Raw genomic sequence first — 15,368 nt, forward strand, 5'->3', positions numbered from 1 at the left:
CAATTTATTCTCATTCCATTCAATAACTCTAGTTTAGATACAGCATATACGTGCGTGTGTGCCGTGAGTGTAGGTGCATGTGTATGTCTGCTCCTGGGATGTGTTGAAATGACCTTGCCATTGATTGCTGTTATAACGAACACGCCCCAGTGGAATTGTTGTTGTTCGCACATTCTCTCGCTCAAAAACATAAAAGTGTCCACGTTTACTGACACGAGGGGAGGAGCATATACATACTGATACATGCATCGATTGATTCGCACCAACAACTATACGTACAGGCACACCACGCACGCAATCACAAATAGATATATCACTCTATAGCCTTTAACCAATTGTTGGGCAAAGTGCTGTTAGCGAGCACTGATTAAAGCCAAGACGGCACACCCAGGATTGTGTTTGGTCAGCACAACACCCGGCCGCCTTTGTCTCCCCAGTGCTGATGCATACACACCGCACCAAGCACTCTTTTTATGCTGAACCAACATCGGGGGAGGCTCAGTGACCGGTTCAAATATTCGTCACTGGTATTGGTCGTGACCATGCATACAAAGACAAAAATCCCCCGTATAGCCTCAACAGGCTGTTGGGGCAAGTGCTGTTAGTGAGCACCTGTGAAGGCCGGCACAACACACGAGGGGGGTGGCTGGCCAACATCACGCCCGGCCGCCTTTGTCTCCCCAGTGGCGACGTTTACACATCGCGCCAGGTACTCATTTGAGGCTGAGTCGACCTAGGGGAGTCCCAGGACCGGTTCAGATAATCGTCACCGGTGGCGGCCGTGAGCGGGAATGGAACTCGGGTCGCTGGGTTATTTGCGCAGCGCGCTAATCGCTACACGATCGCTTTACACTACTGCACACATATATACACGGTGACATCCTCATATTAACGTCCCAACACATTAACTTCACTTTTCCTAAGGAAGGAAAATTGTGCTGCAGAGTACGAGAATGAGCAATGCTGAAGGGTTGCGCTGGGCGCGGCACAGGAATCGGGTCCATCGGCCACGGTGAGCCAACGACCGGCGGATTGGAGAGCCGCTCTGGCCGGTAGAAGCGACTCTGCCTCGGCCAGCAGGGCTGGTGTTAGTGAAGAGGTGACTCATGATTATTTGGTTCCTTCGGTAAAGTCACGTCGTCACGTGGATATAAAAACAATTATAATAAATTAAGTGAATAAAAACCAGGCTACATTCTATATTATAGACTGCCAGTACACTTACTCCGATTAATAACCATGCTAGTTTACATGAGTGGTTTTTAAAAATACAATGTATTACGTTTATTACTCATAGCGTGAACCGACCGCCACTGCATCTGGCTATACACATGCACTCTACTGGTACACACATACAAAGACACACATTCCTCCGGTTGCTGTTAGCGAGCACCGATTAAGGTCAGCACGGGACACGAGGGGTGGGTTACCAGCACCACGCCTTTGTCCTCTAGTGGCGGTGTTTACACTTCGCACCAGGTACTAATTTTAGACTGAGTCGGCATACACACAAACATACAAAGATCCCCCGTATAGCCTAATATACCGTTGGGGCAAGTGCTGTGTGAGAGGACCTATGAAGGCCGGCACGGCATTCACGTGCGCACGAAAAGTCGCATCTATTTGTGTTCGGTTTCCGTGACAACATTTTAAATATAGACAATTTCCTTTCCTTCTTCTATATATAACACAAACACCATCCGTGTTTATATATAAGCTCGTGCTTTTTTATGTAGCAGACGCTGCCAATTATATACACGTGGAACAAGCTATAACAGCCAAGCCCAAGGTTTTGGGCAACACGTCTTTCATTGCTACCACTTAAAACTGGTCCAAATTTAGTTTCTATTGCAATTATAGTTTAAAAAAATAATCAAATTTTGCAACCAGTGTAATGTAACGAGACAAAAAAATCAACTATTCGGAACTCTCACATCAAGTCAATGTATTCAGAGAATGGTCGCAAAATCTGCCACCAAGAAACTGAGTGAAGTCACTTCAATAGGCCCTACAGAGAGTCGTGATAGGGCCCTACAGAGAGTGTGATTGGTGCCCCTTTGCTTTATTTATTTTTTATTTTACATGGCCATTGATGCTATATGTGCTTTGTTGTTCCACACCTTCCCTTTCCAAAATACATATTTTTTTACACATCTCCAATTACCACGGTTGGCTATGTACAAAAGAAGCTCAACACACATAACATTTCATTTACACAAACACGGTTCATAATTATAGTTTGTACGTGGCCCAGTATGGCTGGCATGCGAACGGGGTTCAGGCGAGAACAGAGTGGTTGGAGGATTCGTGTGTTCTCTCCACAGTCCCCTGCCCGATCCCATCACCCCAGCCCCTTGGTGATCAGCGAAACAGTGGTCGCCCCGACAAATTCTTACACTGCCTTGCTACGAAATCACCAGGTGTAACTTTAGATCTGCACCCAGTTGAAGCTTGTATAACTAACATGCTCTATATATATTTGGCTCAGCTATTGTTGTTGTCTTTATAATGACATTGTGCATTACTGTAATAGGAGTAGACTAAACATCCCAATATAGGATGACAGAGCTTGGGCAATTATTTACAGCGCTAATTTTGGCTGCTGTGGCGCTTCCCTGTGGTTTCCTGAATCTCTGAATAAGTTTCTCTCTCTCATGGGGTAAACAAAATCCGTACACGTTACACATTCTACAAAATTATTGTTACATAAGTATAGTGGGCTCAAACGGAGACTCAGACGTACTCTTGGAGGCAACACATTTATTAACACCAACACACTAACACAAAGGGGTAACTGCTCCTTTACCAGATAACAACCTATGGTGGTGGTCCACCAGGCTAACTACACTAAATACACCGGGAGTAGCTACAATCGACAGGACCCCAGCTTGGGTCCAGGTCCACATGTTGGTGACTGTTCTCCGATGTCGAAAGTAGAACGTAGACTCTTCAGGTTAACAACAGTACCCGGTCCCACTGGGGGCCCGGCTTATATCCTGTGTGGCGGGGCTCGCTCCGCCCCGAGCCACGACCACCTTCTCGAATCCTCGAGGAGGATCTCCAACTCGACACGTGACCACCCCAGCCCCCCTTTGGGGTCCCCTGTTAGACACCTCCGGTCACGTGTCCTCCGGGGTCAACCAGAGTGCCATGGCCCCTTGCAACCCCTTTCCGTGGCCGGCATCCTCGCACCTATCCTGTAGGGGCTGACACTGCACGCAGCGCGTGGTGCCATCCATTGCTCTCCGTCAGTGCTCCCTGAGCCCCGCTCGGGCCGGTGCTGCATCCACCTTCAGTGGTGTCTGCGGTGTCACTACTCTTAGGTTTTTTCGGTAAATGTCACGTAGGTAAAAATAAAAAAATAATAAACATTAATAATAAACCTAATAGAAATAATAGAAATAAAATAATAAATCACGACGTTTCGGAGGCAACACAAGTCTCCATCATCAGGTGGGACCGTCACAGCTGAATGTACTGTATTAAGTGAGGAAAAAAATCCAAGAGACAAGCCCTTAAATACAAGTTAAGGGGGGGGAGGAGAGGCTTGTCTGAATGTGGTAGCCAGGGGTATGGCCTTGATGGTCCTCGGGAGCGGGGCTAAAATAGAACAATGGTGCACATCGGCTCATGGTTGTGGCCGGTGTTAGCTGATAATAAGCATAAAAGCAGTACTGTTAAACGCTGGGGATGTCAACACTCGGTAAAGTAGAATAGTACCTGTCAGATAAGATGGTACAAATATGTGTAGTTAAATCGTTTTTACATGGTCGCTACTTCGCGCGCCGTGCCTCTCCCAGGCCGGCTTCACACAGTGACATCCAACGATATCACTACATAAGTAATAATAGTAATTAATTGTTACTGTTTGAAAAAACCTACTGGATCTGACGATAACAAAGAAGCGGGACAGATTGTTGGCTCAAAATGAACAAACTACTGTAGATCACTAAATGTTTACACACAATGATGAACACAACCATCATGGTTCTGTTCTAAAATGGCGACTAGAAGAACTGCAAACTCATTAAGTCTCTTAGCGCACATATCCAAATTGTTTACGAAGTTATGGGGAATAGGATAACGAACAGATCAGAAGCGAAAGCAACCACGGAAACAAATAAGGGTTTAGGAAACGGTTCTTCACCATCTAACCACATACAGTGAGTGACTACTGTTAATTCTGGAAGAAAATTATGAATTTCAATTCTCATTGTGCCTAGTCTTTGTAGACTATAACAAAGCATTATAATCAGTCGTGTTTTGTAAACGCATGTTCTGTTGACAAAAACATAATCGCCACACAAAGATTACATGATGAAAGTACCAAGATGGAGTAATGCCACGATGTACGTCTCCCCCTCTCATGCCGTTTCGCAAATACGTCGTCACTTTATTAACACCACTACCTGATTTACGTCGCTTTAACCCACACTTACGTCGATGACAGCATCCGTTCTTTCTCGTTTCTGTCGCATCCGCCTTCACCTCCACTTACCCTGTACATTGGTTTGATTTACTTTGATTTGAAGCGTTCGTGACTACAGGAATCCATACTCTTTGGTTCTTTCGGTAAAGTCACGTGGGTATTTTATTTTATACCTACGTGACTTTACCGAAAGAACCAAAGAGTATTGATTTACTTTGTTTCGATTTTAGTCGCACATTTCCGGAATGCATCCCCAACGTAAACCGGGGCATTACTGCATGTAGTAAAAGGGGAGTGGGGCAATGTGAGACGCTTTGTCCAGTCTTATTCACAGCGACATTAAACAACAATTTGTGAAAATATATAATTTGGAAACTAAGGTATAATACGATTGGAGATAAATAATAACCATCTCAGATTGTCTGATGGCGGTCATTTGGGGCACCATGATGGCAAGATGTTAACTACCTCGCCTGGTATACAGGAGGTCATGGGTTCGATCCCGACCCTGACGCCTGCTGCTGTATATTTGGAGTTTGCATGTCTCTCCCCCGTGGTCCTGTGGATTTTGCTCTGGGTCCTCAGGTTTTTCCCTCCACATTTAGAAACACGCTTTTAGAGTATTTGGCTGCTATACATTTCCACGTGATAAGCCACTTCGTTAAACTATCATTTGTTGCCAGGCCGCTTCTAAAAAAGAGCTGCATAGCTCAGTGGGCCTTACCTGGTCAAATACAAATAGTTATAACATCCATTGCAAATGTACTGCAGGACAAGTTTAGAAATACAGTGTTTCCAAATCTATAAGTTTCAGCAACAGGTGTCCAAATACATCGATAAAGCTGGAATAACAACGACCTGCGGCTGGTTATTGCTAGTAGGTATTGTATATGGATACTTTGACTATAATGTGCTGGTTCATATATGACATACAGGACCCCTACTGCTGTTTTCTATAAATACAAACACGGCAACAAAAACACGCGCCTGTCTTCACACAGCTTTGTTTTGAGAAGAGCGATGTGAACGGATGTGAAATGCAACTCCCAAAAGAAGGGGGCTAGATATAGGCTGTGCGTGTGTCAATGCGTGCGTGTGTCAATGTGTGCGCGTGTCAATGCGTGCGTGTGTCAATGCGTGCGTGTGTCAATGCGTGCGCGTGTCAATGCGTGCGCGTGTTAATGCGTGCGCGTGTCAATGCGTGCGTGTGTCAATGCGTGCGCGTGTTAATGTGTGGGCAGCGGTGAGACGCTCCGCTACGAACCCGGCGATTCGGGTTCGATTCCCGCTCACAACCAACACCAGTGACGATGATCTGAACCGGTCCTGCGCCTCCCCTAGGTCGACTCAGTCTCAAACGAGTAACTGGTGTGGTGTATAAACATCGCCACTGGGGGGACAAAGGCGGTCGGGCGTGGGGCTGGCCACCCACTCCTTCGTGTGCCGTGCTGGCCTTCGCTAACAGCACTTGCCCCAACAGTCAATGAAGGCTATAAGGGGGATCTTTGTCTTTGTTGTGTCAATGTGTGTGGGCAGTGATTGTGCAACGTTTAGCGCGCTGCTCTGCGAATCAGGCCACACCGTCCACCCAAGTTTGATTCCCGCTCACGGCCAACATCAGTGACGAATATCTGAACCTCTTCTGGGACTTTCCTAGGTCAACGGAGCCTCAAATGTCTACCTGGTGTGGTGTGTAAACATCGCCACTATGTACTCCAAGTACACACATTGGAGAAAGGCAGTGAGGAGAGACGCTCCAATGCTTTCTCCAGTTGGGGCCAGTGAAATAAATGGGCATATTTTGCCAATAAGATAATCAATGGTCACGAATGAGAGCTATGTTGCTGGTAGCGTGTATGCATATACATTCGAGTACAGTAAAACCTTGGATTGCGAGTAGCTTAGTCTGCGAGTGTTTTGCAAGACGAGCAATTTTTTTTAAAATAAATATTAATTTGATAAACGAGCGAGGTCTTGCAATACGAGTAGTACGTATACGCTTTGTCTGCCGAGCGTCACGTGATCACCACTGATATACGAGTGCTTTGATATACGAGTGCTTTGGATTACAAGCACGTTTCCGGAACGAATTATGCTCGCAATCCAAGGTTCTACTGTATAGCTTTGAAAAGACTGTTGGGGCAAGTGCTGTTAAACAACACCGAATAAGACCTGCGCTGAGTACGAGGGGGTGGGTCGCCAACACCACGCCCGGCAGCTTATGTTTACGCACCGCACAAAGGTTATCGTTTAAGGCTGAGTCGACCTAGGAGAGGCCAATGACTGGTTCATATATTCCCCACTGTTATTGGTCGTGAGAAATTAAGTAAATTTGCTGGGTTCGCAGCTAACCACTGCGCCACCGCTCCGCCAAACATGCCTTTTGAGTGTGTGTGTGTATGTATAAGGTAGTATGCGGTAGCACACAAAATAAGGAAACGGCTGATCGTAAACAATAGTTGCTAATTTGAATGCAATCACAAGGTTATACACAATGAAACATGTGCGTTTATTTCACACAATACCACCATTCCAGCACGCGCTCTATCATTCGTAGCCCAATTGTACAGCACGCATGCAACTCGATGGGTTCCCACAGTTATGCCACCCTTCAGTGAACCTCAATAATCCTGAAGGTGCTATTATAGTGCGTCAGGATTGAGAAATAACACTGCACCATAATAATCTCCTTATCAGTGCCCTACCGTATTACAGACCAATTCAGACCTCATTGGTCACCCCCGTGCCCTTATAAACCTCAACGTTCATCCTACAAAGTCCCATCACAAAGGAAAAACACAAATAGACAAAAAAAACACTTTTTTTGCCCGCATTGAAACGGCTGTACGCCGTGTGGACCTGAAAACTCAATTTCCCTGTACAAGAATACGGAGTAAACCGTATGGGGTGACAGGTATGGAACCATGAGATTGTTAACGGCCCCTTTCAATAATTAATTAACTTAAAAAAGTGCAATGTCACAATTAAATAAGTAAAACTTGGTTCATTATCCCCATGGGTCATTGTTGTGTCTGGCAGCACCTGTAAAAGCAGATCATCTCTATAAGTGTGGCCTGTTGTTAAACGCACACACTACTACGGTTACAGGCAGGAGCCGTCCACAAGCACAATCATTAATTGTTGTGTTTATAATTTGCATTTGCAGTCGAATCGTACAAAAGCGCATGCGCCATCACGCAGGATTATGGGCAATAAAATCATATCGAGTAGGAACCCGCGGATATGTACGCTTTATCAATTGGTATTCATGTTTTATACATCGGAATATTTTAGCATCTTAATGAATGTAACATTTTAGCAGTAAATGTATTGTTTAATATTGTATTTATTTTAGACATTTCTTTTTGCAATTCGAGTTTTCCACTCCCACGTCTCCTGACTCCCCGCTCACATGAACCCCGACGTTGCGTGACGTAATCACTCCACCTCGCCGGTGTAGCATTACGTCATTTACCCGCCTCCCCAGCGTCTTTCGACGTCATCACACCGCTCCCTCACCTCCCCGTGTGTCGCGTGACGTCATCGCCCTCTCCTCTACCTCGCGTCTACAAAACCCCATTCGCTCCCCTCCGCGTCTCGAGTCATGTCATCTCCCGACCCTCCTCACAGCCTCACCCCCAAACGAGCGTCACGTCGATCTCCCCAACAGCCCAATTTCTATCTGAGGTCAAATCCGCCACTCCCCGTTACATCAGCCCAATCATCCCCTCTCCTCCACTTCCACGTAACCCAGCCTCCCCCCCCCCCCCCCCGAACATTTCCCACTTGGCCAATTTTATTTTTCCCGGTGCGGTTACAGAAATACAAACGAGAGTATTTACGAGAATAGTTTTTTTACCCTTTTATCTGGCAACAAAACTGACACCCTTTTTTACAAGGAGTCATGTTTGCATAGACCACAATACCTGCAGTCATAATGCAAACAAAAAACACAACTCTGATAATGTATGCACTGTCCTTGAAGTTGATTGGTCCACACCCGAGGCAGCTTTCCTTAGAGCCTAGTCTCACATGGTGTTGGACCAGATGACGCCATTATGACTGCAGGTATTGTGGTCAATGCAAACATGACTCCTTGTAAAAAAAAGGTGTCAGTTTTGTTGCCAGATAAAAGGGTAAAAAACCAATTATCATATTTTTTACTGGCAAATGAGGTTCCAATGGTGAGAGTATTTACTATATGGAGATAACTGAGACCGATTGAAGAGCATGAAACGTGGTTGTCCACCAGACATAGATTCAGAGTCTTCCCGACGTGCACCGATCCACGTGACGGGACCTTTCTCCACCCGGGCCTTTGTCAGCGTGCGAAATTGTCCCACATACTCAGCATCTGCTCCACACTACGCCGCTGGATTTATGTACCGCCATTCACCCAGGGGACACACACGACACCAGGATTTCCGTCTCCCAGAAGATATTTTTAAAATGAGAATTAATGGCCAATGCGATCCACAGCACAACTCCCGCTGCTCAACAGGGCGTCTTATGCAATGCGACCCTCAATGCTGCACACAGCCCACACTCGGCGCATTACATAATGCGACTACACATAGGGCAAGCTGCAACTCAAGACCAAGCACATTTTACCCTTCTACTACTCGATGCACAACCTGCGAAACAATTGCCATTGTGTGACGCACCACTATACACCAAAGTAAATGCATTTGCCATTATTCCACTGGTGGTGGTGGCTGTCCATCTCGATCCCCAGTGAAACACACGACAACTTGGTCTCTATTGGCTTGTGAAAGACCCAACGCCGAAGATCCCTGGTTTTGATCTTCCACGAAGCTCATGGGCGCACCCTAAACGGCATCTGCACAAACCATGGCAGATACACATAGCCGATGCACAAATGTATAAAATAAAACTCTCCAGTGTGTAACTGTGGTCATTCAGAACAGGCCATACAACACTTAACGATGCAATGCCAGATCCACAAATGCGAAGGAAACATCACAGAGATATACTTCGCTGCTCCTGACGTGGTTGTCTGGCTTTACCACCTGGAGTTGTTGCTCTGTATGTACATCAGCCAAACGAAAGAAGAAGATTGACTGTTGAAAACTACCAGGAAGAATTCGCTAATTGGTTGCAGCTGGGTGTTGGTAGCGTTGTTCCCTTCTGACACCAAGGGGACATAGTTGAAGTTCATGGTTGTGGCTCAGGCAGCTGCTGTGGTTAAACGAGGTACACAGTCCAGACCTTCCCAGAAACCTAGCCTGACGGAGGAGACTTTGCCAGCTATCTGATAGAATATCCGGTATCCTATTCTCACTGACGACAATATCCCATGGCCAAGAATGAGGAGATTATCACCACAGCGTCGACTTGGAGGTTTTCAGACCAGTTCAATCCCGCAAGGGTGAGTGGTGGGTGGAGGTTGCTGACTAAATGGAAACTTTTCACTATACTTAATTGTACTTCAAATCCATAAACACACAAAAAAGTTGACTGTGACAATCGTCTGATAGTGTGTTAATCTTGATTTGAAGCTTTCACGACTGCAGGAATCCATACTCTTTGGTTCTTTCGGTAAAGTCACGTAGGTAGAAATAAAATAAATCACGACGTTTCGGGCGCAACACAAGCGTCCGTCATCAGGTGGGAAAGGATGGTCTGCTGCTGAGGCAGACTGTTTAAAAAAAGTGTGTTAATCACAATGACTGTCATATCGTGAAACGTAATATCATATCGTGTCGTGAATAATATCACTGCAACCCTAACCAGTAAACGAATTATTGGGTGTTATCAGTGATACTTGCGTTGGCACTGCTGCTCAAGCACAAATAAAACAAAATGAAACACGTCGGTGAATAACGCTGCCTTAAGAGGAAAACATAATTAGTTGACTTCGTTTTGGGCAATGACCCTTCTTCACAAATGTGCTATGAAGAAGGACCATTGACCGAAACGTCACCTATAATATATTTTCAATAACTGTATTATGGTGGCACGTTTCCATTATGCAAATAATAAAAATTGTCATGCAGTTAGGATACAAAACACCAGGACATCTCTTTGTTAACTTGCTCTGCCCATCTTCGGAGGTTGACCTGAAATTAGCACCTTGTGTGACCTGGTCAACATCATCACCAGAAAGACAAAGGTGGCTATGAATGCATGGGGTAACTACCTCCTAATGTGCTGAACAGGGGCTGGAAAACAGCAGTGTTTTAAACAATGCACTTGTTTACATAACACACGCGTGCACACACCAATTCTTGCTGAAACACAAATGAAGGAAACCAGCATTTCTAACACAATAGACGTTTTAAAGCCTTCGTCTATATAACAATAACAGCAACCACAGCTAATAGAGCAACCTCAGTAACGCTTAACCTGGGAATCCGCTTTACCATTACAATAAAAACACACAAAGGCACTGAGTCTCTCACTCTCGTGGGGCTCTTAACGTTCGAATCAAAGCACCAATAGCCTCAGAGGCGCTGGGTTCAAGCCCCGTGTCTGCGTATTTCTCTTAAAGTGATGATCATAATAGTGGGAACACCAAGACTGAGCGAGCTCCTCTGAGATCAAGTTCTCGTTTCGGTCCTTGGGATTTTGGGTGTTTCTCTCCGTGTATATCTATCAGGATGATCATAATAAATGGATATAATCGGGCACTGAATCAGCATATGTTAATCAAGAAACAAAAAAAATGTAAATTTAACAGGCCCCAAGGTGTAAAGTGCAGTCTTCAGCTTGTATCCATTCCATAATGCCTCTCTATTTGTGTGCTATGAAGAAGGGCAATTTCCCAAAACACTGCGTATGTTTTCATTTTTAAAAATGTCTTTTCTTGTGCACAATTGACAACGCACAATCATCAAATAATTTGTTTCATAATGGCTTTATTGGGACACTGAGCCAGCACATACAAATATTTTTTTTCAAGCCTTGAAGTCGGGTGAAATCCTCTGTCATGCAACTCATGTGACCAAATCGCCTTGAATACACCAGACCTTGTTGGGTATCAGAAGTCTGGGTGAGCCCAATTCATACTTCGGAGGCTGCCTGGGAAAACCAGGCGATGGTCCTTTGAATTGTATCTACTTGTATGCATGGAGTTTCTCCAAATAGTCCAGTTTCCTGTCAGATGATACACACTTACGAATAAAATTTACTTAATATCTCAATGCAGGTCTCTCCTGAAAAAGTATTGGGCTTTCTTGGATAAAGGGCATTACGTTATGTATTATCAAAATGGCTGTAAAGTAGCACAAATAAAATGCCTTCCGCAGCGTCAGCCAACATAACTGTAAGACTCTGAGTGCGAAATAAAAGATACATTTTCTTTTTGGGGTGGGAAAAAACCGTGAAGTTGGCCACAGGTTGTGTGGCAGGAGGGGTCCTCATTCCTGGGTAGCGGCGCCGTTTTCCGCCCATTTTTGTGAGGGGGCCCTGCTGATTGTGTTGGAATTCTCCCGAGATGGACCCAGTCTTACCGGCAATTGTGTGTCCCTTGATTGTGTGCCGGCAACACGTGTATACACACACACGTACATATTCTCTCACGTACAGTAGTAAGTAGGTGTAGGCCTGTAGGATTGGTGCAGAACATCATGAAGCACATGCCCTATCACATATACAAACACATATATCGTATGCAACATTTGATTTCCGTCACCACATGCTCAGTAAACGTGGAACTTTTGGCCAACGTTGTTCAACGGTTCCAACTACCTTCCAACGTTAACCCAACGTTTATTTGTTTACTGGGTGCACACTCGGCTTGTCTAATAGCATACACACTGTATTTAAAGTACGGTACTGTATACACAAATCGTATCTGATGCAAATACGAATGGTGTTCTAGAAGGGCTAGAAAGCTAAAATATCATGCAAATATAATTTAGTATATGTTTTATCATTATCGTCATCGTCAACAGCCATGGTTTATCTACTGCTGAATGAAGGCTTCTCCACATTGCCTTCATCATAGACTTGCAAGGCCACAGTCCATCTTGCACCATGGCACCGGAGGGGCCGCTGTGGTTCCCTCTTAGCACGGGACCAACAATTATCATAATAACAACAATAATTAGTACCATTGCTATGAGTAAAATAATGACATAGCTATAATAGTCATAAATAATATCCGTTACACGATTACCCATGACTCCTATACATTGAGGGAACCTTCAGGTCCGTAAAAAACTCCTATTATATATCAGTGGCCCCATTATTTATATTACAGTATTCTCAATTATTCACTATTTCCCCCATAGTGGAGGGCTTCCAATTATGTGCAAACGTTTTGCGGTTAAGAGAAGGTGTGTGACTTATTTGTGATTTGCATGGTGCATAAAAAATAACCCCATCCATCTGTGTACAGAGACACTGATACACTGACACTTGATGCTCAAAGCATGCAAAGCAGCTCTACTCGTGCACACTTGTGACACACAGCCAACACACACACGGAGACACACAGAGACACACACACGGATACTTCCCCCCCCCCCCCCCTCTGATCACTTTTTCTTATTGCTCACCATATCTCTTCCCTCCCCCATCTCCCACCCCTATCCCTGGGAACATAATGAACACACGTAACATTGATGTCATAATGCTCCAGAAAAACTATGTCTTAGATGCCCTACATGCAAGTCGCTACCACATATTTGGATACAACCTGATGGCGAGCCACTACCACCCAAAATAAAGCTTGGCCATGTACATTAAGAACACTATCACAGAGGTATACACCTTCCCATCAATTGAAAGATTCCACCTACACTACCAGCATCTAGATAGCAGAGCTGCACATCACTAACGTGTACAAAGCTCCTAATTCAAAATGGCCAAGGCCAGCAACTACCAAATGCATCAATCCCAGGCCTATACGTTGGAGACTTTAACAGCCACCATAGTATGCGGGGCTATGCAGTAGATCAGGTCAATGGCAAAGACCTCACTGGATGTTTACTGAACATCTGCACCTAGTTTTCGATCCCAAGCAGAAATCAACTTTCCACTCTGCTCACTGGCAATGCGATTACAACCCAGACCTCACCATCGTTTCAAAAGATCCAAGTGGGAGCACACTTTACGTATCCCGGAAACTACTCCCAAGCTTCCCCAAAAGTCATAGTAGGCCCATTATCATTCACATTGACATCGAAATCCCTGTGATTGTGTCAAAATGATTACCAAGGTGGAACCTGGTCAAAGCTGACTGGTACCATTATAAGGATGCTGCAGAGAGGGTGGTAAGTCAAATTCCTGCGAGACCGGAATGCTATCACCGTTTTGTTGGCCTCTGTACTGCAGCCGCCAAGAAAAGCATTCCCCGAGCTTTCCAGAAAGAATACACTCCCCGCTGGACAAAAGAGACCCAAGATCTGCTCATACAGTACAACCAGTCGGGCAACCCACGGGTTGGAAAGGCCTTGTGAGAGTTTATAGACTCAGCCAAACGCCAACGGGGGATTGAGTGCGTTGAAGACCTGAACTTCACACTCCATCCACCGTACCTGGGACCAACTACGACAACAGGGTGCTGCTAACACAACAATACCAGACCGCAAGAGTCCTGCCTAACTCAATAGCCTCCAAACTAGTGTAGAACACAAAAGGACTGCTCGACAAAAAACATCAAGAGATCGATATATTGGCAATTACACCAGTCAATGACCTCAAATCCCCACCGCCATCAGCACAGAGGAAGTGAGAGAGGGTCTGACTCCAATGAAGAAAGCCAAGGCTACCAGCAGCGATGATATCCCCCGAGAATTCCTCCATAATTAAGGCCCTAAGGGACTTCAATGGTTGGCAAAACTCAATGCATCCCAAAAGCATGGCGGGAGGTGATGGTCATTGCCATACCCAAACTAGGCAAGCCTACCAATGACCCAGGAAGCTATATGCCGATATCACTCCTGTGCACGACCTATAAACCCCTGGAATGCATCATGCTGCGGAGAAGCAGACCCCTTGTCGAGTCAGTGATCCCTGAATAACAATCGGGATTCTGGCCTAGACGCAGTTGCTGTGAACAAGTTTTGGTCCTTGTGACACACATCGAGGCCGGATTCCGGAATAAATCCAAGGCTACCAGCAGCGATGATGTCCCCCGAGAATTCCTCCGCCTTTGTGGAATTGTCATCAGCCTACGACACGGTCTTGATTAAGGGTTTCATGCTGAAGCTCGCAAAAAACATTCCCTGCCTCGAAACAATATGCCTGATATGGATGATGCTGAACAATAGGCGACTGCTTGCCTGTATGGGCAACAAATTCAACTCACCCCATTTCCTTAACAATGGATTGCCACAAGGTTCAGTACTTGCGAAAATGCTTTTCAATGTCTATACAAGTGACATGCCATCAACCGGGTCACACAAATTTGTATGTGCGGATGACCTTGCCCTGGCAACGCAAGAAGCCACTTTTAACAACATCGAATCCACTCTGAACCAAGACTTAAACACCACGAGGGAATATTTCAGGAAATAGAGGTTCAAGAAAAATCTCCACAAAACAAGAGTCATTGCATTTCATCTTGATAATAGCAGCACCAAGCACACTCTAAAAGTGACCTTGTGTGGCAGCACTGTGACAGGACCCCACTACAATCTATCTCTGAGTGACGCTGGACCATACACTAACCTTCCACGACCACCTGAAAAAGGTAGCTGTCAAGACCAATGTAAGGGTCAACCTGGTCCAGAAGCTGGCAAGCACAAGCTGTGGAGCATCAGCACAAGTACTACGGACATCAGCGATAGTCCTTGTGTACTCTGTAGCTGAGTACTGTGCACCAGTGTGCACACTCGACTTGTTGATGTCCAACCGAACACTGCAATCTGGTGTATCACTGGAACCCTCAAGTCGACCCCATCACCCTGGCTGCCTGTGCTGTCACACATTTCTCCCCCACCCATCCGCTGCGACCCTTGTGATCACTTTC

This window comes from Lampetra planeri, chromosome 5 (assembly GCF_965212315.1).
Source record: "Lampetra planeri chromosome 5, kcLamPlan1.2.h2, whole genome shotgun sequence".
In the NCBI taxonomy this organism is placed as follows: domain Eukaryota; kingdom Metazoa; phylum Chordata; class Hyperoartia; order Petromyzontiformes; family Petromyzontidae; genus Lampetra; species Lampetra planeri.